At 35.0% G+C, this 22,679-nt stretch overlaps 1 protein-coding gene across 21 annotated transcripts in view; it reads right to left on the reverse strand.

The window, feature by feature from the left end:
* Positions 1–22,679, reverse strand: part of COBLL1 (cordon-bleu WH2 repeat protein like 1) — a 193,748-nt gene that overhangs the window by 108,431 nt on the left and 62,638 nt on the right. The window lies entirely within an intron of this gene.

Below are 22,679 nucleotides of genomic sequence, written 5' to 3' on the forward strand. Positions count from 1 at the left end.
TGTGGTGAGGAAAAGTTTAATATTCACTATGATAGCCAGTTACTGAGATGCTAAGTAACGTAATTCTCTCTCTCCATTCCCCCTCTACTCATCATCACCAGGTAATTTCCAGGGAAATTTCTTCAACATTTAGTAATATCCTAATAATACTTTCAATTCCAAAACCCTGGTTTCTATTTTTTGTTTTGCTTATAATATCTAAAATAGTTTAAAATGGCAAAATATATTTTTATAAAAGTTGATAGAGGAATAGTTTATTCCTAAGCAGCATCTCTAAGTCAATAAACTTATTCTAGTATCTATAAATTTAAAATAAGTGATTTAGATAATCGTTGTATAATTTGGCCTTCACTGTTTTTGGTGGGGACATGTGGGCGATACGGCAGGGAGAAAACAAAAATATCTAGCTCACTAAATACATACAGTGTAATCTTCCAGTGACAACATTAATGCATTCCAGAAAGGCACAGGGTAATAAAAAAAGATACACACTTGCAATTAAAAAGGAAAAAAATCTACATACTAATCACCAAGAGTTATTGATACAAATCAAGATTCAGAGTCAGAGATCGTGGTTTGTGTCTGGGTCTGCACAAATTAGTTATTAGGTCATTTGATCTCACTGGAACTTGAATTGCAAAACTGGAATAACACTTCCTGCCTCTCAAGGTTGCTGAGAGGGTTAAATGGGTAAGGTATATTCATTGTCTAGCACAATGGTTCTCAAACTTGGTTGCACAGTGGACCCACCTACATTTAAGAAAATACTGAGGCCTAGGTGTCACTTTCAGAGATTCTGATTTAATTGGTTTGTGAGGATTTTTAAAAATCTCCCCAAGAGATTCTAAAGTGCAGTCAATTTTGAGAACCACCGGTCTCATATAATGCCTAGCACACTATTAAGTATTCAGTTAGACTTAATGATATACCTTCATTGGAACTTTATAAACTCTAATACACACATAAAGGCTTCTACCTAATTCAATCACATTTATGTAAATAAATGTTCAATAAATGTTTATGTAAATAAATGTTCAAAAAATAAATGTTCAATCACATTTATTCACTCAGGATCAGTGAATAAAACATATCTTAAAAGTAGTCCATAAGTTTAGCAATAAGTGTTTCAAATTTAAATCCCTGTTACATTTTTGTTTCCTTTTATCAAAGAGGAAAATTCCTCATGAAAGAAACAAAAATGATCTTTTACTTTATATTTTTTACTGAGATACAATTTACATAAGAAAATGCACAAATAGAAGTGAATAGAATTTTACATATATACACACACACCTCTCTCTGTCTGGGTTTCTTTCTCAAGGAGTCACCAACACAGACCAAGATATGGGATAGGAAAATATAACTACAAAGTAAAAATTAAATATTAGACCAGGCGTGGTGGTTCATGTCTATAGTTTCAGCTACTTGGGAGCCTGAGGTGGTAGGATCACCTGATCCTGGGAGGTCAAGGCTAGAATGAGCCAAGATCATGCCACTGCACTCCAGCCTGGGTGACAGTGAGACTCTGACTCAAATAATAATAATAATAATAATAATAATAATAATAATAAAATATTAAATTTCTTATATATGTCCCATAAATAAGAAATTTCAGTTTGTCTCTGGGTTTTCCTAAATATCTTACAGGGGATGTTTACTTTTTGAACAGTTAAGAAAGTCAAACTTTCTTTACAAGAAAAGGGAACAAGATGAGAAAAACATCTTGGGGAAAAATATGAGAAAAACCTTCAGCAGAAATAGCTATATCAAAGGAGGAGATATAAAATTAATGTAAACAAATGAGCGATTTGAGAAAACAGACTTAAAAGAAATATCTACAATGAGTCACAAGACAGTCAACAACATGTACTGGGCACCCACTGTGTACTTAGTGCTATATAAAGAAATGGTGAGCAGATTAAAGAAATACCATATGAGGCCCTCAGATACCAATAACTTAAAAATGAAATAAGTCCAACTAAACAATGGCAAAGATGTCCTAAATGCACTCTAGGAAAAAACTCTACATTAACTGAATGCTTATCTAGTTGCAGAAACTATGCCAAATGTTTTATATATATAATCCCCTAACAAATACTACCCTTTTTTGAATAGAACCCTAAAATAATTCATAAACATTTATAGAAATGACCAAATAACTTCTCTCAATAACAAACCCAAACCACAAAACCATGTCCCAATGCTCACTTATGATTCCAGTTATTCTTGCACAGCTTTCTGCCCATACAACTGTCAGCAGCAACTGGACTCAACATCATCTACTGAAAGCTTCCTTTGCACTTGTGTTTGTTGCCTTGCAAGCAACATATATGGGAGAATCACTGTGGTTTAGAAAAATTAATCCAAAAAAGGTCATAAAAATGTGACTGACATTACAATTAAATTTTTTTTTAATGATTAACAAAAATATGAGAAGAGAGAACTATGTGAAACTCTGACCTCTTTTTTCTTTGGCACATAGAAATTAAGTATAAAAGGCCTTATTACAAATATATATTTCTACTTTAAAAAGGTTAAATTATTATTCAAAAAATTTGAAGAAAAAGTTACTCATTAAAAACAAAATTATCTGTGGATTTTTTAAAATTTTACTATACTTGCTCTCTGAAGCAATAAATGTAGAAAAAAAAGTTCTCCACCAAAGGAAGTTAAAAAAGTTTTAGTTGATTTTTAAAAAAAAATTTCAAACACACACTAGGTTAGAAACCTAGCATTTAAAACATTAAATGTAAGAGTTATAATTATTAAAATATATGCACATACACATATTAAAGAGTGGGAATGCATGTCAGCCAAGCAAGCCCACTGGTAGATCAGCCAACCAAACAATAAAACCAAAAGTTGCTTTCAAGTCACAATGTGAATAACCGACTCTCAAATATGAACTTGGGTAAATATTAAACATCGTTGAGTTATCAGACTCTGTTAAAATTTTAAATTCATGTTGGGGTAAACCTATCATTCACCACATACTGATAAAGAAAACTCCCTGAAATAAATTTGCCAAAATAATTTTCCTAGTTACAGGTTTTGACAAATACTAGCTCAAAGAACTATTTGGACATAGAATCTCAAACAGAGTTTAGAAATACTAAAATCAAAAGTAGCACATTATTCAAAAATTACCTTAAATTGGATCTAAATTTAAAACATAAACTTAAAAAATTTATAGATAAAAACATAAGAAAAAAATCTTTGGGAACAAAAGTTAGGCCATAGGATTAGCTATGACATCAAAGGCACAATCCATAGATTTAGTATACATATATGTATATAAAAAAATTTGACTTCATCAAAAATTAAAAACTTTTGTTCTGTGAAAGACCCTATTAAGGGGATGAAAACGCAAGCCACAGACTGGGAGAAAATATTTGCAAGTCACATATTCAGCAAAAAGACATACCTAGCATATACAAAGAACTCTCTAAACTCCATAGCAAGAAACAATCCAGTCATGAGATGGAAAAAGGTGTAAACTCGTTACCAAAGAGGGTACACGAATGGCAAATAGACACACAAAAATATGTTTAACAACATTATCTATTAGGAAAATGCAAATTAAAGCTATGATGAGCTACCACTACACACCTAAATTTTAAAATACTGGTAATACCAAGTACAGACAAGAAAGTGGAGAAACTGGCTCTCTCATATGTGGCTTGTATAATGTGAATGCAAAACGGTGAAGGCCACTCTGGGAACCAATTTGGCAGTGCCATATAGAACTAAACATACACATAATGTATGACCCAGTAATCTACTCCTAGGTATTTGCACAAGAGTAGTGAAAACTTATATTCACAAAAACCTCTACATGAATGTTTCTGGCTGCTTTCTTCATAAAGACCCAAACTGGAAACAACCCAAATGTGCTCCCATGGGAGAAACAATAAAAAACTATGATGCATCCATACAACAGAAAACTACTCAGCAATAAAAATCAGCAAAGTTTTGATACATTCAACTCAGATGGATCTCAAGAGTACTATGCTGACTGAAAAAAGACAGTCTCAAGGAGTTACATACTGTATGGTTCTGCTTACGTAAGAGTCTCAAAGGGACAAACTTCAGGTCACAGAAAACAGATCAATGGCAGCCAGATTTGGAGGCATGATGAGACTATTAAGGGTTAACATGAGGGAGTTTCTTTGTGGTGGTGAAGAGTTCTGTACTCTGATAAAGAATGGTGCAGTTACATAAATCTACACATGTGGCAAAGTTTCATAGAACTATAAACCTAAATCAACAAACATAATGATTATAGAATGCATGTAAAAAGCTGATGAAATCAGAATAAGGTCTGTACCTGTGTTAATAGCATTAGTATCGATGTCACTTCCTTGGTTTTGACAACATACTACCATTATATATGATATTATTATTGGGGGAAAGCTAGGAGAAGGGCACAGATAAACTTTCTGCACTATTTCTGTAACTTCTTTCAAAGCAAACTAGTAAAAAAATAAAAGTTACAATAAAAATATATCTAAGGTAGTGATTCTCAAAATTTGGTAGATATTAGAATCACCTATGGAACTTGTTTATAATACATGTTGGCTTCAGTTCGTACCTATTTAAAGTAAACCTGTATACAGGGTCCAGGCAATATATGCTGATAATCTAGCACATTACAGTTTGAAACCACCGAACTAAAATAAAGGCAAAGATATTGGAAAAAATGATGATCCCCATCAATAACTGTTGTTCTATTTAATGGCTAATTACTAAAGAAGTCCTACCCACAAAAGACCTCATTCACAGATTATATAACTGAGTCAAGAAGCTGTCACAGATACAGCAAAAGACATGCAATGATGTTATGGATCTATTTAATAATGCAAATACTGGCCAGGCACGGTGGCTCATGCCTGTAATCCCAGCACTTTGGGAGGCCAAGGCGGGTGGATCGCCTGAGGTCGGGAGTTCGAAACCAGCCTGACCTACATGGAGAAACCCTGTCTCTACTAAAAATACAAAATTAGCTGGGCATGGCAGCACATACCTGTAATACTAGCTACTCGGGAGGCTGAGGCAGGAGAATCACTTGAAGCTGGGAGGCAGAGGTTGCAGTGAGCCAAGCTCGCATCATTGCACTCGAGCCTGAGTAACAAAAGCGAAAGAGCCAAGCTCGCATCATTGCACTCGAGCCTGGGTAACAAGAGTGAAACTCCATCTCAAAAAAAAAAAAAAAAATGCAAATACTGTTAGTCATAACACATCTGATAATACAGAAGTGAAAACACTGACATAAGAAAAAAAACCCATGCTATGAAAACAAAGGTGTGTAGAGAAAATATATCCTCAATAAGACACAGGCGTCACATATTTAAAATGTCTATTATAGGCCTTTATCTATGCTTTTATATGAAATAATTACTGTTGGCAAATCATAAACAAAAATAAGCATCGAGGCACTTGATTTAAAAGTTTCCTTTGTTTGATATAATTCATGAAAAGATCAACCTAAATATTACTCCATATACAACACAGTAAGAGTTAAAACCCAAGAAGTTTCCAAATCTTCACTCAAATTCTCTCCTAACAGGATGTCCACAGGAACATACAGGTATACAATTTTCACATTTATATTAGGCAGCTCTATGCCAAGTACCTACCAGGCCCTTTTCACCTTTTCTCAGCAAAGAATGAATCACAGTTTTTCCACTGTCTCCCTGCCATCTCATAAGAGAAGTAGCAATGCAACTAGAGAATAAATCAAGTCTTAGATCATCATTTCTGAAAGGCTGCTAATCTCTAACTTAAACAGTTCCTATAACCTCTGAAATGCTAGCTCATTTGATCTTCACTCTGTGGAAAAATAAGTTCTTTTGGATGAAAAATTATGGTCATTGTGTGATTATGCTCAAATAGTTCAGCTGATTAATACTAGCCTCAAGTGAATCCATAATTATAGGCTTAATCCTTCCTTATAGGGCTATTTAACCTGACCATGCTCTTTGGCCACAGGTGACAGTGCCAACCACTGAGCTAGAAAAAAAGTGAGCATCACTGGGCAAAATAAAAGTCAACTGAGCATGTGTGTTTGAAGGAGAACAAGTCTATGACAACTCAAAGTACTTTCAATGTAAGTTTGGCCAGTAGTAGCATCTACTGTACCACAGATGAAATAATCCAATATACAGTGTCCTGAACTAACCAGGAGAGGTAGTGGGGAACTAGAAAAGAGTGCTGGATTACAAGACAGTATACTTCAGTTCTAGTATCAATCCAACATATACTGAGCTGTGTCTCAGCTGTCTCATTTAATCAATATATCAAATGTATAGTGTATTATACGAGAACAAACTAGCTAGCCTGGTAAAAGCATCTGATCATCTTAAATCACTTGCATTATTAAAAACAGCATACGGTAAGGGTGAACAAACTATGGCCTACAGGCCAAGTTAAGCCTATCATCCTTTTTTTTTTTTTTTAAGACGCAGTCTTGCTCTGTCACCCAGGCTGGAGTGCAGTGGTGCGATCTCGACTCACTGCAAGCTCCGCCTCCAGGGTTCAGGCCATTCTCCTGCCTCAGCCTCCCGAGTAGCTGGGACTACAGGCGCCTGCCACCACGCCCGGCTAATTTTTTGTATTTTTAGTAGAGACGGGGTTTCACCGTATTAGCCAGGATGGTCTTGATCTCTTGACCTTGTGCTCCGCCTGCCTCGGCCCCCCAAAGTGCCAGGATTACAGGCTAGAGCCACTGCGCCTGCCCGCCTATCATCCTTTTTTTAAAAAATAAAGGTTTGCTGGAACATGAACATGCTCATTTGTTTACATATAATCTATGAGTGCTTTCACACAATAACAGAGTTGAGTAGTTGTGACAGAGACCTTAGAGCCTGCAAAGTCTAAAATGTTTACTGTCTCGCCATTTATAGGAAAAGCTCACTGATTCCTGGCATAAAGGGTCACATTTCCAATAAAGTCACTGTACAATTTTAAAATCCTTAGTTTTATGCAAAAATATACTTCGTATGTATCAGGTTTGAAAAAAATGTCTTTTTTCTATTTTTTTGTTTGAGAAAAAAATGTAAAAAATTTGTCAACACACACTATAGGTATGGTTGGGAAAAGAAGCACTCTCATACCTTGCTGGTGGGAGACCAAAATGGAGGAATTTTCCCTATAGAGAAATATTTAGCAATAACTAACACAATCAAATACGTAGTTACCCTTTGGCCCAATAATCCTGCTACCAGGAAGTTATCCCAAAGACATACCAGCTTATGGCTTATGCGAAAGGTTAGTTCTTGCAGCATTTTTGAAAACAAAAGACTAGAAACAAACTAAATATCCATGAAGTATAGACTATATCAAATTATGGTACATCCACTTGATAAAGTATTATGCAATCATGAAAAGGAATGAAAAAGATCGCACTCATTCATGACTGGAATATATTATCAAATGACATAAAGAAAATAAGTGCTTTTAGTATACTATCTTTCGATAAAAAGTAGATGGGGTTCTATATGGAATATAATAGAAACAATGTCAAGATAAAAATAAAAATGATTATGTGGGAGAAAAGGAATAGGGATGAAAGTTAGATCTCTACAAATGTATCTTAAAATTTTGCCTTTAAAGATTAAATGTTTTTAAATAACAGCTTTTCTTTTTCTTTATGTTTGAGACAGGGTCTCGCTCTATCATCCAGGCTGGAGTGCAGGGGCGTTAACTGTGGCTTACTGCAGCCACGACCTATTGGCTCAAGAGATCCTCCTGCCTCAGCCTCCAGAGTAGCTGAGACTACAGGCATGTGCCACCACATCTGGCTAATTTTTTTGTTTGTTTAGTAGAGACAGGGTCTCACTGTGTTTATCAGAGTGGTCTTGAACTGTTGGCCTCAAACAACCCTCCTGCCTTGGCCTCTCAAAGTGTTGGGATTACCAGGCGTGAGCCACCACACCCAGCTAGCTTTTTTTATATGCTTCTAGTATGATATATTCTAAAGACAAAAACACTAAAAATTTTAAAACTGTAACCAGTTGTCTTACTATTAGTAGTAATTTTAACAAATATTATTTTGAAACTATAGTATTCATATAATTGTAAAATAAATATCTAAATGTATACTGCTAGGAGTCAATATTTTCTGAATAAGAGATAAACATAAAACTGGAGTTAAATAAAAATGCTATAACTTTAGATTTGATTGAATATATTAGTATGAACATGATTTTCTTCTTTCAAAAATGCATATTATCCAGCTGTCCACTTGAACGTCATCACCCAGTAGCAAAGAGCATGTAGTTATGGTCTGAAAATATATTTCCCACCAAAGGAATCAGGGTTCCTTGAAAAAATGACTGAGTCCAGGTGTGGGCCAAAAAAGCATATGAGACTTTTTGGGCAAACAGAATGTTCTAGGATCAGAGCGGTTATCACAGACTATGTAGGTCATGGCAAAATGACTCAGCAGGCAATTGGAAGGGCCTCTTTCTGGCCCAAGATGGGATAATTTTAACACTAAAAGAATGACTACATTGTATTGAAACATAACATTTATTTTAAAAATCCATGAGTTATTAATAATAAAAACTAAATAGTCATTATGAAGGCTGCTAAGGTAGGACATCTCTTAGTACCCTGAAAATTTAGGGAAAGGGTCAATCAAGCATTTATACTGCCTGAAATACAGTTCATATAGAAATATAACATTTGACGAACAAGGGTTTCCTTTAAAGAATTCTAGCTAATAAAATACAGAAGGAATAAAATAATTAGAAAATTATTGGTTTCAATATTTGCTCAAAAAACAGTATTAAGCAACCATTCATCAATGAACTCTAAGCCATGAGGTGAGAATTTAACTGGGAACATAATAAATGGATCAGATGGACACCACCTGTATCCACTTTTCAAATTTAGCATCACTAAATACTGGACAGACATCACGTGCTTCATGACACATTGCAATGGAATGCACACAGTACCACATATGAAGTACTCTTATCTAATACATTTAATATGACTCTAACCAAAAAATTAAGTAGATCAAAAAACAATATAAACACAACCACAAGAATGTAGTTAGCAAGATCCTGAATTTGCAACAGTCTGCAAGATCAATAATCCAATTTAACTAACGAATCAAAATGTAGGAACAAAGAGAAGGGAGTGGGAAAGAACCCATATAGAATGAGAGACTTAAGTGATATAACCACCAAATGTTAGATACGCTAATGCCATAAAAGGTATTTTTTTAAATTTCCTTATCTGTTACGATACATAACAAAATATGAGTAAAATGGCTATGTGTGGATTTTCTTGAGACGAATAAAAGGGAAAAAGTGGAGATAGCTAAAGCAAAATTGGCAAAGGGTTTGTGACATTTAAAGCTCGGTGAAAAGTGAGTAATGAATACTCTCACCTTTTGTGTTTGAAAATTACTAATGTTTTTACAAAAAAAATCTTATGCTCTATGGTATATATGAACAAAACAATAATTGAAACACACAGAAACAAAAGAAATTACTAAAGCTAATCAAAAATACATTTAGGAATATTGACCTCCTAAATGAAGGTCACTTTTGCCTTTTCATCTGTAAAATGAAGGGCTATCTGGAAGATCTCTGAAGTTCTTTTCATTCTAATATTTCTTATTTGTGCTTTAAATAAGCCAAGATCATAATTTTTTTCTTTCTAAGATCTCTGCTCTAACCCTAACCAACCTCCAGCCTCAGGCACCCATTACAGTGTTTTCTGTCTCTCTATATTTGCTTTTTTTGGAGATTTCCTATAAAAGGAATCATGCAGTATGTGTTCTCCTGAATGGCTTCTTCCACTGAAGCAGCTCTTGAGGTTCACCCGTGTTGTAGCATATATCCATACTTAGTTACTTTTTATTCCCTAATAGAATGCCATTGTATAAATAGACATTTTATTTACCCATTCACCAATTAATGTATGTTTGAGTTGTTTCCACTATTTGGCTATTATGAATAATGCTGCTATGAACACTCACATACAAATCTTTGCATATACCCTTTTTTGTATGTGATATGGTTTGGTTCCCTGTCCCCGTTCCAATCTCATGTTGAATTTGTAATCCCCAATGTTGGAGATGGAGCCAGATGGGAGGTGATTGAATCATGGGGGTGGATTTCCCCTTAGTGCCATTCTTGCAATAGTGAGTTCTTGTGAGATCTGGTCATTTAAAAGTGTGTGGCACCTCTTCCCTTTTGCTCTTCCTCCTGCTCCAGCAATGTGAAGTGCTGGCTCCCCCTTGCCTTCTGCCATGATTATAAGTTTCCTGAGGCTTCCCTAGAATCTGAGCGGATGCCAGAATCATTCTTCCTCTACAGCCTACAGAACCATGAGCCAATTAAACCTCTTTTCTTTATAAATTACCCAGTCTCAGGTATTTCTTTATAGCAGTGCGAGAACGAACTAATACAGTATGTCACTCTTAAGACTTCACAGCATAGATATACAGCATGTTCCTAGTACTCTCTGACTACTCCTGCTTTCCTCCATGCACATGGAAATAGTTTAAAGCCACTGGCATTTAAAATTATAAGTTACTCATGAAAGACCAACAGATATTCAAGAACCATAAGCCACACCTATATTACACAAAACACAGCCTTGGACATAAAATTAATTATCCAAGAAATATTTTGATTATGATTAAAACAGTATAATAACCATAAGCCTCTACTTTTCCATTGAGCCATTCTTCCTTCAATTATAGATCAATGGTTTGGTATACATGTTGAGTATATCATAAGGATAATGAATAAATAAACTAACATGTCTAATAAAGATGTAGTGGGTACAATGAAGACAGCATAACTGTGCTTAACTTATGTACTGGTTTCACTATGGAAACACAGAGAGGGATGGAATTCTACTCCAAGTGTTGCTTATGCAACAATGGGCAGTTCAAACGTGTACTTTTAAATTCAAACACAAAACTGCATGAATGCTTTTTAATTTTTTTCTCACATATTTAAATAAGTTCATTTTTTGGAAAAATCACTAGAGTTTTAAAACATATAGTTAGAAGAGATACTACCATTATCTTATGGAAAATAGTTTAGGATTAATGATTTAGAAAAATTATCAAAAAAGGAGGCAAATATAACAAAATTCTCTAATATTTCTAGTCAGCAGGTTATAAAAAGGTCAGGTAAAGTGGGAAATCAAAAGTTCATATAACCTCAAACATTCTAACTTAAGATGCACAGATGTAAATTCATTCACTGCTCTTTGATGTAGAGTGAAAGCTTTATTTTTGCAAATGTACCCACTGATGGGATTTTCATCCTGTCCTTCTTGCACACATAGCATACAAAGGCTTGCCTTTGATGTTCTTTTCTACGTAGATCAAATATTTCAACACATCTGCAAAATAATTTACATGTAAATTCATTTATTTCATATTTTTATTTCATTATTTTAGTGTCCCATTCAATTATAATTTAATAGCATAATTTTTTGGTTAGGGTAGGTAGCTCACCAAAGATTATTTCTTAAGTACTTAATTTTGCTTTTATGAAAACAGCTCTTCCTGTTTTTACATTGTATGTATATAATATTTTTAAAATTACATTATTAAAATAAGCAATTGTAAAAACAGGCCTTAACAGGTTAAGTAATAGTAAAACAAAATTTTGAAGAAATATAACTGGCATGAGAAGGTGAACTAGAAATTACCCTACTGGTCCTAGCCCCAAACGGTGCAAAGAACAGACTTTCAGCATGTATTACTGAGGGACTGGAAATCTTATTTGAACAAGTTTGTTGACTGAAGTTTAAGAACTTCTACAGGTCACTAGATGCAGGATTGCTGGAGAACTTTGATCCATACACTGACAAACCTTTAAGAAATCATGACCTGAAACTTGATTTTTTTTTAGTTTATCCAAACATGTGCAGGCCAAGCAAAAGCAACCACCTGCTACTCCTTAATTTATTACACAATTTGTAAGAAAGGCAGTAGAAAACGAGAATACTGTGGATAGATCACATGCACCAGAAATAATACAAATGATTCTCTCAATAAAATAATAATCTAAGCCAAGCTTGTCCAACCTGTGGCCTGCGGGCCACATGCAGCCCAGGATGGTTTTGAATGTGGCCCAACACAAATTCGTAAACTTTCTTAAAACATTATGAGATTTTTTTTTTTAGCATATCAGCTACTGTTAGTATATTTTATGTGTGGCCCAAGACAATTCTTTTTCTTCCAATGTGGCCCACGAAAGCCAAAAGATTGGACACCTTTGAATTAAGATATAAATACAGAAGCATAGCTTTCCAGAAACCATTTTTATTCATCTATAGAAATAATCCCTCTTATCTGGGGAAGAAATGATCCAGAACCCTCTTATGTCTATTAGTTAAATGCCTCCTATCATATATCCCTTAGTATATCACTTGATAAAAAGAAATTTTAAAAATCTACTGTAAATCTTATTAGTGTCATCAGAATTGAAAAATCACAATTAAATTTAAAGATAAGTAATATGTATTGACAAACGATATTTCTAAAAATCTCCGTGAAAGCACTGGCCTTCCTATTTCCTTAACTATTTTTAGGTATATTTGTATTGCAAGCACACGATGGCACACTAAGCAAAGAAATCTGTTTACACACTAAATGTTTCCATACAAGCAACAATATGCAAATGGCTTATTGTAAATGTTCACAATTCTTAGTGATTAATTCAGATTAGCAAGTTCATATTAGTGAATGGAAGCTGACTGAGTCCAGGCACCTTAACTCTCTGGTTTAATGCTGTGTCTTGAAGCATCTAGAATATTTATTGGAACAAAGAAGATGCTCAATAAAACATGGTTGAATGATTTCTCTTTCAGATACACACATACTCTACCATGTGTTCAAACATTTTCTTAATTTTGAAAAAAAAATCTCATTTCTTAAAAGCATGCGGGGTTAGAATTTTTAATGTGTTTAGTGTGAAATAACAGTTCCTTTCAGCATTTGACCCTGATTCATAGAAAACACGAACCTGCACAAAGAATAAATTATCCTCAGCCATTCAACAATCAGGCTGTCTTCTAGCAATGTATAAAAATAACCAAGCTGTAGGGTTGCTAAACATCTATATTCCATGAAAATCATTTTCTTCTTCCCATCTATTGTAGAGACATTTGCCTTTTACTTTCAGACTGGTGGTTTGGCAACTCTACCAAATACATCATTTTATATATATTCTCCCCAGTCATCAGTAAATAAGAATATATTTTATATTCCTGTTTGTGTAAAAGGTCAAATTACAGATTAATTAAAATGAGCTCATTTAAGAGTAATTGGGACGGATGCGGTGGCTCACGCCTGTAACCCCAGCACTTTGGGCGGCCAAGGGAGACAGATCACTTGAGCTCAGGAGTTCGAGACCAGCCTGGGCAACATAGTTAGATCCTGTCTCAATTTTAAAAAGAGTAATTGCACAGAGTTAAAAGAAGCAATGCACGGGAAATAACTCTAAACCAGGAAGGGAAGAAATTTGAGTTTTGCCACATACACCCCCCCACCAAGAGCAAGCATTTATTAAGCACCTATGCTGGCTTTGGGTAAAGAAATAAGTACAACTCCTGTATTCAAAGAACCAACCGTTTATTATTTTACAATATTAATCAACTACACATAAAATGTCTCAAATGTTAGCTTGTTCTCCCTTTCTCTTTAGGTGTCTTTGGTCAAGAAATGAGCACTTTTGAAGCACCCATAAAAACATAAATAATGGAATTTACTAAGATACAATGTGCAGGAGACTATATATGAATTAAACTAATTATTACCACAACACTGTGAGTTGTTGTTTTGTAATTTACAGGACAAAGCATAAATTCCTGAGAAGGGAGTTAAGTCGTCCTCAGTTAGTAAACTGCAGCCCTAGGTTTAAAACCCAGAGAAGTTCATTTCAAAACCCATTTCTTTCTCCTATGCCATTCTGTTACTGTATGCCGTATCTGTGTGCCCAGCACCACTGAAACACCAATCTAAGATCTTAAAATTCTATTTAGAGTGACAGATAGAAACAAAAAGAAAAAAAAAAAACACACAATACATTATGTGAACCTATCTAATAGATATGCCTTCTGAAAGGACATCTACTAAAAGAAACACTAACTTATCAAAAGAAAACCATTAGCTATATGCATACTAAAGACTAATTCATTATAATCATGCCTTCACGAGCTGTAAAACTATATTAAATCTTTTGAAACAAAGGAAAAATACCCATATTCTGAAAAGTAAACAATGTTTTCATCTGCCTAGTTTAAACAAACAAAAATACTACTCCTGGCCCGCCCAACTACCATCACATTCAGTACCATAGAAAGGTATCTGATTTAATGTATAAACACCGTAAAATCCATTGCAATTCTTCCTCCCAGAAACAAGAAGAGGAAATGACAAAGAAATATACAGTAGTCTCATTTATACAAACTTTCCCTGAGGAAATAGGTGGACCTAGAAACAAAGGCATATGTAACACGCCAAGTAATGGTGGTGGTCAGTACTTAGCAATGTCTTAGCAAAGACTTTGTTCAAAAATAGCCGTTGGATATCAAAGCCATTAAAACAACTTTTATAGCACAAGAATTCTGGTATTATAGGTGTGGTCCAGTTATTATGAATGTCAAGATACAGGAGCTAAAATCCTAATTTACACATTTACTTTTTGATCCTAAAATAAAAATAAGATATTTTTATTGTACTGATCTCGCATAAAGATCATTATGTTCTATATATTGTCCTCAATTTCATAAGCACCACTTATGTTACTCTTACAATATTTTCTTAATTGCCTTCTACCACTTTTCTTATAAAAAGCTAGAAAATATAAAAATTTATCTCAAAAGCAAAACTAATTCTATATAACTGAGAGATCATTGCTTATATTTATGAATTTAATGAGATACCTATAATTTATGTGCACTTTAAGAAACCACAGATGACGTTGACCAACAACCTAAGTTTTTTACATCAACAGTATGACTCTTTGAAAATCATCTTTAGTAATTTTAAACAAAACAAAAAACACACATGTAACACGTAATCAATTTGATATTCCATCCCAATATTTTGTTGTTTAAACAACAGGGTATCACTGTCTTCCAGAGTTTCTCATTAGAAAAAAAAATTGTGTACTGTGTTTCAGTTCAGGCACTACAGCATGATTAGAGTACTCCTATTAGACAAAACATAAACTCAAACTTAAGTACATTTTGCAAAACGTGAAAACTTTTAACAAGTGACCTCAACTAGAATTATAAATGGGCTTGTCCATATGACTTGGGAGTTTCATGACATAATTGACAACAGGCTAAAGTTAAAAAACAAAAATGGGTCAGTACAAGGCACACTGTTCTGAATAGATGGAGACAGGTTTAGAAAGCACGAGTTTCTAATTGTACATCACCACATATATGGTTTATATGCCAACTACTGCATGTGTCTTTGTAAATTACTATCTACTTTCCTTTGACAAGAATAAATTGTGATAAGAAGGCATCTAAACATTCCAAGTTATAGCTATATAACTTCAAAAATCTACAGAAAAGTCATCCAGTTCTAAAGATTAATGCATAATTATTTCAAACATGAAAATGGAATATAATTATACTCTTAATATTGAATGTATAATGAGTCTGTGTTAAACAATTCTATTACTCACCTTAGCTTTTTCCTTTTCCATATGGTTCAGTAATTTGCTTTCTACAGAACGTATGCATAGTGGGAGTAAACAAGACACCGAGAGGTACCTTCTCCTCTTCCTTATTAATGACATCATTAAGTTTGCTTATTTATAGTCTCGATCATCTAACCTCATGCCCTACATGAATAAGGGGATTTGTTTAGTTGTTAATCCTCACAGTGTGTGGTTAGCAGCAATAAACCAGTGACAGATAGTAACTTGATACTATCTTTTTTATTTTTAAAATAAAACATGGCAAGATTGCAGTTTGTGCTGTTCTGGTTTATGTCAACCTTAAATGTGATAAAGTTTCTTTATCAGCAAAATTTGGAAAATGTAAATCTCATGTATTTATTTTTACAGGAAATTTACATTTGAATTATATAAGTTAGATTTCTACTAGGTATTTAGAAACACAGCCCTTGTTTAAAAAATATACAGTCAATGATTCTATTGACTATTTTTCACATTTTAGATACATCTGATAATAGCAAGTAGATTTATAATTTGAACATTAAGAATCTCTCCTAAGTACATGTATTATTTCTCCTTCATTCTGTAAAGGTTTTCAATTAATCTTATCACTTATTCTAAGAAGACTTCTTTAAATACTAATTAGCTCTGTTAGAAGAAATACTTTATACCACAAAACAATGTTAATTCAATTTTTTCTTTTAAGTCACCAAACTTTCAACACAAACCATTTGGAGTTTCAATTAAAGGATGCATTTAGCTATCCACAGATATTCTATACCACAATTTTATCTTACATAAAAAGACTAATTCTCACATTCATCTAATATTACATAATACCAGACATCTATTTAAGGGATGAAGTTAATGCAGTCCTTAATAAAAGAATAATGTTTTAGCACACACAGAAAGTACAGTACTGTAAGCAAGGAGATGAGTCAAGTTGCATTATTCAGTTAGTTTAGCAAAATTATATGTAATCGTGTACCAGCCAATTTAGAATGTCCACAAGCAACCTTCTTAGTCCATGCTGACAGAGTTAATATTACACTCAAAGTCTGCTCTAAGGTTCATGTGCTAAAGGATTCTTTATTTTTTAATTTAATGCAGGTAAATTGACTAACTGCAATTGCTACTACCAAGAGGGTTGTTAATACAGAGAGGCCCATGCCAGGATCGTACAGGGGAAAGAGTGCCAATCTAGAGATCAAAATGCTTAATTCTAGTTTGAATTTCTGTCCAGTACCCGAAGAAAATACCTAAAGTTAGCTTCATAGGGTTCTCATATTTTAAATGATAGAGACTATTCCTTGTAAAAGCTAAAGCCCTAGATTAGCGTGATTATCATATTGTTTATTGAAGAATTTACCATAATTTGAAAGGAACCTCACCATGTCTTAAGGCTAGGAAGTGTTTCCAGTAAGAACATAATGAACAGCAGTAGTTAATATTATATACACACAGAGTTTAATGGATTAAGCATTACATTTAAAATAATTTTTATTCTCTAACATGTATGTACATTTAATCGTTACATATACATTTAATGCATTAAGAAAAAAATTCTGTACTTTACTCTCCAAAGCATCAATTCAAAAAACATAACTACTTCAGCTTTTTCTACAAAAATGCTGATGGAGAAAAAGAGTCCTCAGACATATTAAAATGTGCAAGGGTAATCATAGTTTGAGAGAAAATATTAGATATTTTTAAAGCAAAAGATTAGGAAAGGTTAAATTATTTGAAAAGTTTTACACAACGTATTTACTTACAACTGTTACAGAAAGTCTCCATAAAACAGTATTGTTCCTTTAGCGCTTTACTTTTAGAGAATGCTGAACCAACTGTCCTGCTCTGTTACTAACTCAACTGTTTATCATGTATGTGTAAGCGCCAGGCACTTCTTACCTCTGGCAAATATGTAAAAGAAGGAATTCACTGGTCTTATCCAATCATTCTGGGAATAATCATGTTAACATTTTCACAGGCTCTTTTTCTAAAGAGAATGTGCTTTACGCAATAAAAATTACAAAAATAAAAAGCAGCTTCTTATCAAGCAATTTTAAAATTGGAGAATCCAATTTTTTGTTTCCTTTATAAAGTTATAAATGCAGATTCTCAGCATATACAAAATCTTTAATTATCTTAATTCATCGTTTGATCTGATTGCTAAGAAGCACATCTGTATAATATTTTTTAAAGCCTTAAAATTACTTGTAGGATGATAGTTTGAAGAAAGCTGAGTATATAAAAATAAAATTCAGAGAAAAAAGCAGGCATTTAATTTTGTAAAAAGAAAAAAAGAACCAGGTAAACCTCCTGGCAGATGCCCTAAAATGTCTCCCAGTTGGTCCAGGGCAAACATCATTTTCTACCATGGAAGCCTCAATACGGCCAATGGAAGCTGGTATTTCTGTTTCATGGCTTCACTTCTACTAACATTCTACTGTGAAGGCCCTGATGTGAAAGGAGAAGAATTTAAACAGCTAGATTTTATAGTCAGTCCTTTTCTAAATCAAAGTGCATCTTTGCAACAATTCCGATTTTTCCAGAATGTTCAAAATCAAATGCAGACTATTCTAATATGAGTGACAGAAACTTTGATACAAAATTACATGTCCCATTACTTTCACTGACAGAAGCATTATTTCTTCTCCCATGTGTGCAATACTGATTGATAAGGTTATAGCTCAAAATATCACAAGAACTGTGACTGGCACTTGCTTTCTAGCCTTGACTGTCTCTTATACAGCTCTACGTACTTTGTACCTACATCTCTCTCCACAACAAAACATTTTTAAGAAGGTGTTCATAAGAATGAGTCTAGAGCGTTAATGCATAGCATGAGGATTGTGGCTAATAATATTGTACTGTATACTGGAAACTGGAAATTTGCTAAGAGTAGTTTTCAGGTGCCTGTATCACTTTTTTCAAAAAAAAAAAAGGTAACTATGTGAGGAGATACATATTTTAATCTGCTTGACTGCAGTAATCATCTCAATATGTATATGTTTATCATAACAGCCATGTTGTATACCTTAAATATATACAATAATAACTTCAAAAAACAAGATGTTCAGGTTAGCACGGCAGTACATGCTGTAGTTCTATGGGGAGGCTGAGGTAGGAAAATTGCTTAAGCCCAGCAGTTTGAGGTTGCAGTGAGCTGAGACTGTGCCACTGTACTCCAGCCTCGGCAACAGGAAGAGACCCTGCCTCTTAAAAAAAAAAAAAAATGCATTCATAGTTTCTACTTCTTTACCTCATAGCCTCTCGTGAGCCCACTTCCATCTGGCTATCACCCCCAAACCCACCCACACTGTCCTATATCTTCATTAACACCAATGCCCCTCATGCTGCTCCAGATATTGAAGAACAGGATTCTTCTGTAATCTTATCTTGCTTGATTTCATCATGGCACTCTAAACATTTGATGTTGCCAATCCTGAAATCTTTCCCTGAAAACAGACTCCTACGTGCAATACACTCTGTTTTGTCTCTGTTGTCCTGCTGGTAGTTTGTTTTGTTTTGTTTTGTTTTGTGTTTTTAAAATGGAGTCTCATTCTGTCACCCAGGCTGGAGTGCAGTGGTGTGACTTTGGCTCACTGCAACCTCCGCCTCCCAGGTTCAAGTAATTCTCCTGCCTCAGCTTCCTAAGTAGCTGGGATTACAGGCGTGTGCCACCAGGCCCAGCTAATTTTTGTATTTTTAGTAGAGACAGGGTTTCACCATGTTGGCCTCGAACTCCTAACCTCAAGTGATCCGCCAGCCTTGGCCTATCAAAGTGCTGAGATTACAGGCGTGAGCCATGGCACCTGGCCCCTGGTGGTAGTCTTTAGTGCCCAAACGCTCCCTCTTCTTATGCTCTCAAAGATACCCCAAGTTGTATAATTAGTTATAAGGGATCACCCTACTTGGGGGTCTTACTACCCATATTTTAAAATCTCTTGGCTGCCCATTTGTCATCTCAAACTTGATAATGCCAAAAGTGAACTTTTCATCCCTCCTCCCTTAGTTTCCCCCGCCTCAATAACAGCCCCAGTACAGTCCAAAATCTAAGAATTTTCCTTGGTTCATTCCTCTCTTTCCCTCACTTCCATTTTCAATCCAAAAAAGATGCTGAATTAATGTACTTCGTCTCCACTTCAACAAACCCCCCCCAGTCCAATTCAACCCCCGGTCCTCTCCCACTCCACCCTGACAGTCTCCCTGCCTCTGCTCTCAGGCGGCATTCCAATCTCTTCCACAAAACTTCCATGTCACCATCTTAAAATGTAAACTATCAATTCATTCTCCATTTTAAATCTTCCAAATGCTTCCCATGGCCCTTAAAATAAATCTCAAACTCCTTATCCTGGTAAAGGAAGCCCCAAACTGCAGCGCTATCTAGTTCTCATGGCCCCTTCATCAACCCACTGTGTTCCAGCAACACTGGCTTTTTCTAGGTCTGGTATATACAAGCACCCCCCGTCTTAGAGGCTTTGCCACTACTGTTCCTTGGACCTGGAATGCTTTTCCTCACTCAGATCCCTGTTTAAATGTTACCTTCTCATAAAGATTCTCAATCGAGTCTACGGTAGCATACCAATTGCTAACCCATCACCCTATTTTAATTCTCTTCAAAGCATTTATCACTGTTTTTTTTTAATTTGTCTGTCTGCCCCCTCCCCGCCCACCGCCAACCTGGTTCCCCCTCAGAATCTAAACTCTGAGAAGAGACACCTTCTCAGTCTTCTCCTGATGCCTATAACAGGGACTGGGACTTGACAAGCAATCAAGTCTTTGCTGTCAAATAAGTGAATCAGTTATGAGGAACACTTTTCTTTTTAATTCGATCACTTAACTATTTATATAAATTGTGATTAAGTGTCTTTGGAACAACATTATGATTAACATATATAAAAAGGACAATACTATTAGCCCTTGGAAAAAAACGCAAAAATAATTACGATAGATATTTAATTTTTAAAAATAAACATATTGTTTTGGAATAATTTTAGATTTACAGAAAAGTAGTAAAGTAACTAAAGACAGTTCCCATATATACTTTACCTAGTTTCCTTTAATGTTAACATCTTATATAACAATGTACCTTTGGCAAAACTAATACTAAAATTAGTGATTATTAACTCCAGACTATATTTGGATTTCAAGAGTTTGTCCACTAATGTCTTTTATATGTTCCATGATCTAATCCAGAATACCATATGGCATTCAGTACAAGTTTAATTTTGAATTGTAGCTTGATTTTTTTTTATTTTTCAAAATGTCTTTTCAGTTCTGTATCTGGCATATACAAACCTTACTATTGGTCTTAACTTATTTAAAAAGAAGTAATTTGATCCAATGTAAAAGAAATAATATGCCAGGAAGAACAAAAATTCACTAAATCATGAGTTACACACACACACACACACATTACTGTTAAAGACAGACAGAATGATTACTACAGTATAATCCAAGATTCTTTTTAAAATTTTCTTTGCGTACCTTCCTAAGGATGCTGCCTGCCCTAAGCGTCTCCTGAAACGTTTTGTATATGCACCTATGCACCTGAGGATTCCAGGCAGCATTAAGGGAGAGCGACAGAGGAATGCTGCTATATACCTGAATGTAGATAACAGCAAGAATGCTCACAATGATCCTTCTTAGGGAAAATGAGAACACAATCTTCTAAACCCAGATGAATGACATCCATGAATAATAAGCTTAATATCAGCTTGATTTCCTAAAGCAACTTTTAAAGAGTGTAAAACAACTTCCTTAACACAGGCATCACTGAGGCACAATAGAAATGAAATGGGTCAAGTGTAAAAGAAACTGGCATAGGGGTACCTGCAGCCAGCTGGAGAAAAGGCTAGCAATAGTACAGGCTATTCAGATCTAACTAATTAATACTCTGGGAAATGAGAATCTGTGTTAGGAAGTTTTCCAGTTTTTCAAAAGACATAAGAACTCTGAATTTTTATGTAAAATTTTCTATGTTGTCAAATAATTTGCCCTGCTAAACACAGCATTCTATGTGGCCTTGGGAGAATGGCACTGTAAACTCTAAGCCAGTGGCTAGATCTCACCACTGTTATCTGTTCCTATGCATAGTGGCCAAGAGTTGCCAACAACAGCCACAAAAAGATAATTCTGGTGCTTCTAATAGGATGGCTCTAATAGGAATAGCCTCAGATACATGAGAAAATCAGACAGACTGATCAGGGGAAACTCACTCAACATTTACTGAGCCTTTGTGACATGGAGAATTGCAAGACACTGAAGGAATAAAATGCCAGCTCAGAGGATGGGTGTGTCAGAAAGGGTTATACTTGGGAGGAATAGCAAATGCAAGGGGAGAAAAGAAGTCTTAATGCTCCAAAGAAAATAACTTTCCAGCCCAGCACAGTGGCTGATGCCTGTAATCCCAACACTTTGGGAGGCCGGGGCAGGCAGATCACTTGAGGTCAGGAGTTCAAGACCAGCCTGGCCAACATGTCAAAACCATGTCTCTACTAAAACAAAACTTAGCCAGGGTGGTGGCATGTGCCTGTAGTCCCAGCTACTCAAGAGGCTGAGGCATGAGAAGTGCTTGAACCCAGGAGGCAGAGGTTGCAGTGAGCTGAGATCATGCCACTGCACTCTAGCCTGGGCGACACAGTGAGTGAGACAAAAAAGACAACTTTCCAAGCAAAGCCTTGTAGGCCATACTGAATTTAGGTTATCTAAAATCAGTAAAACAGGGCAGTCATATGATCTTATTTGCATATGGAGATATCATTATAATGAAAATGGAAGGGATTGATTAAAAGGTTAAGACCAGGGACAAGCAGACCAATTAAATGATCAATAATGCAGGTAAAAATTGCCAAGACCTGGTAGCACTGGGAAGAGAGGGAAAGAAATAGGTTTAGGAGACATTTAAGTGATAGATCAGCAAAATTTAGTGACCGAGTCACAGGTTAACAAAAGCGGGGGGAAGACCAGGAGAAATCCCAGTGTATGACTATGATAATTCAG

Source organism: Pan paniscus, chromosome 13 (genome assembly GCF_029289425.2).
Source record: "Pan paniscus chromosome 13, NHGRI_mPanPan1-v2.0_pri, whole genome shotgun sequence".
NCBI classification, from domain to species: domain Eukaryota; kingdom Metazoa; phylum Chordata; class Mammalia; order Primates; family Hominidae; genus Pan; species Pan paniscus.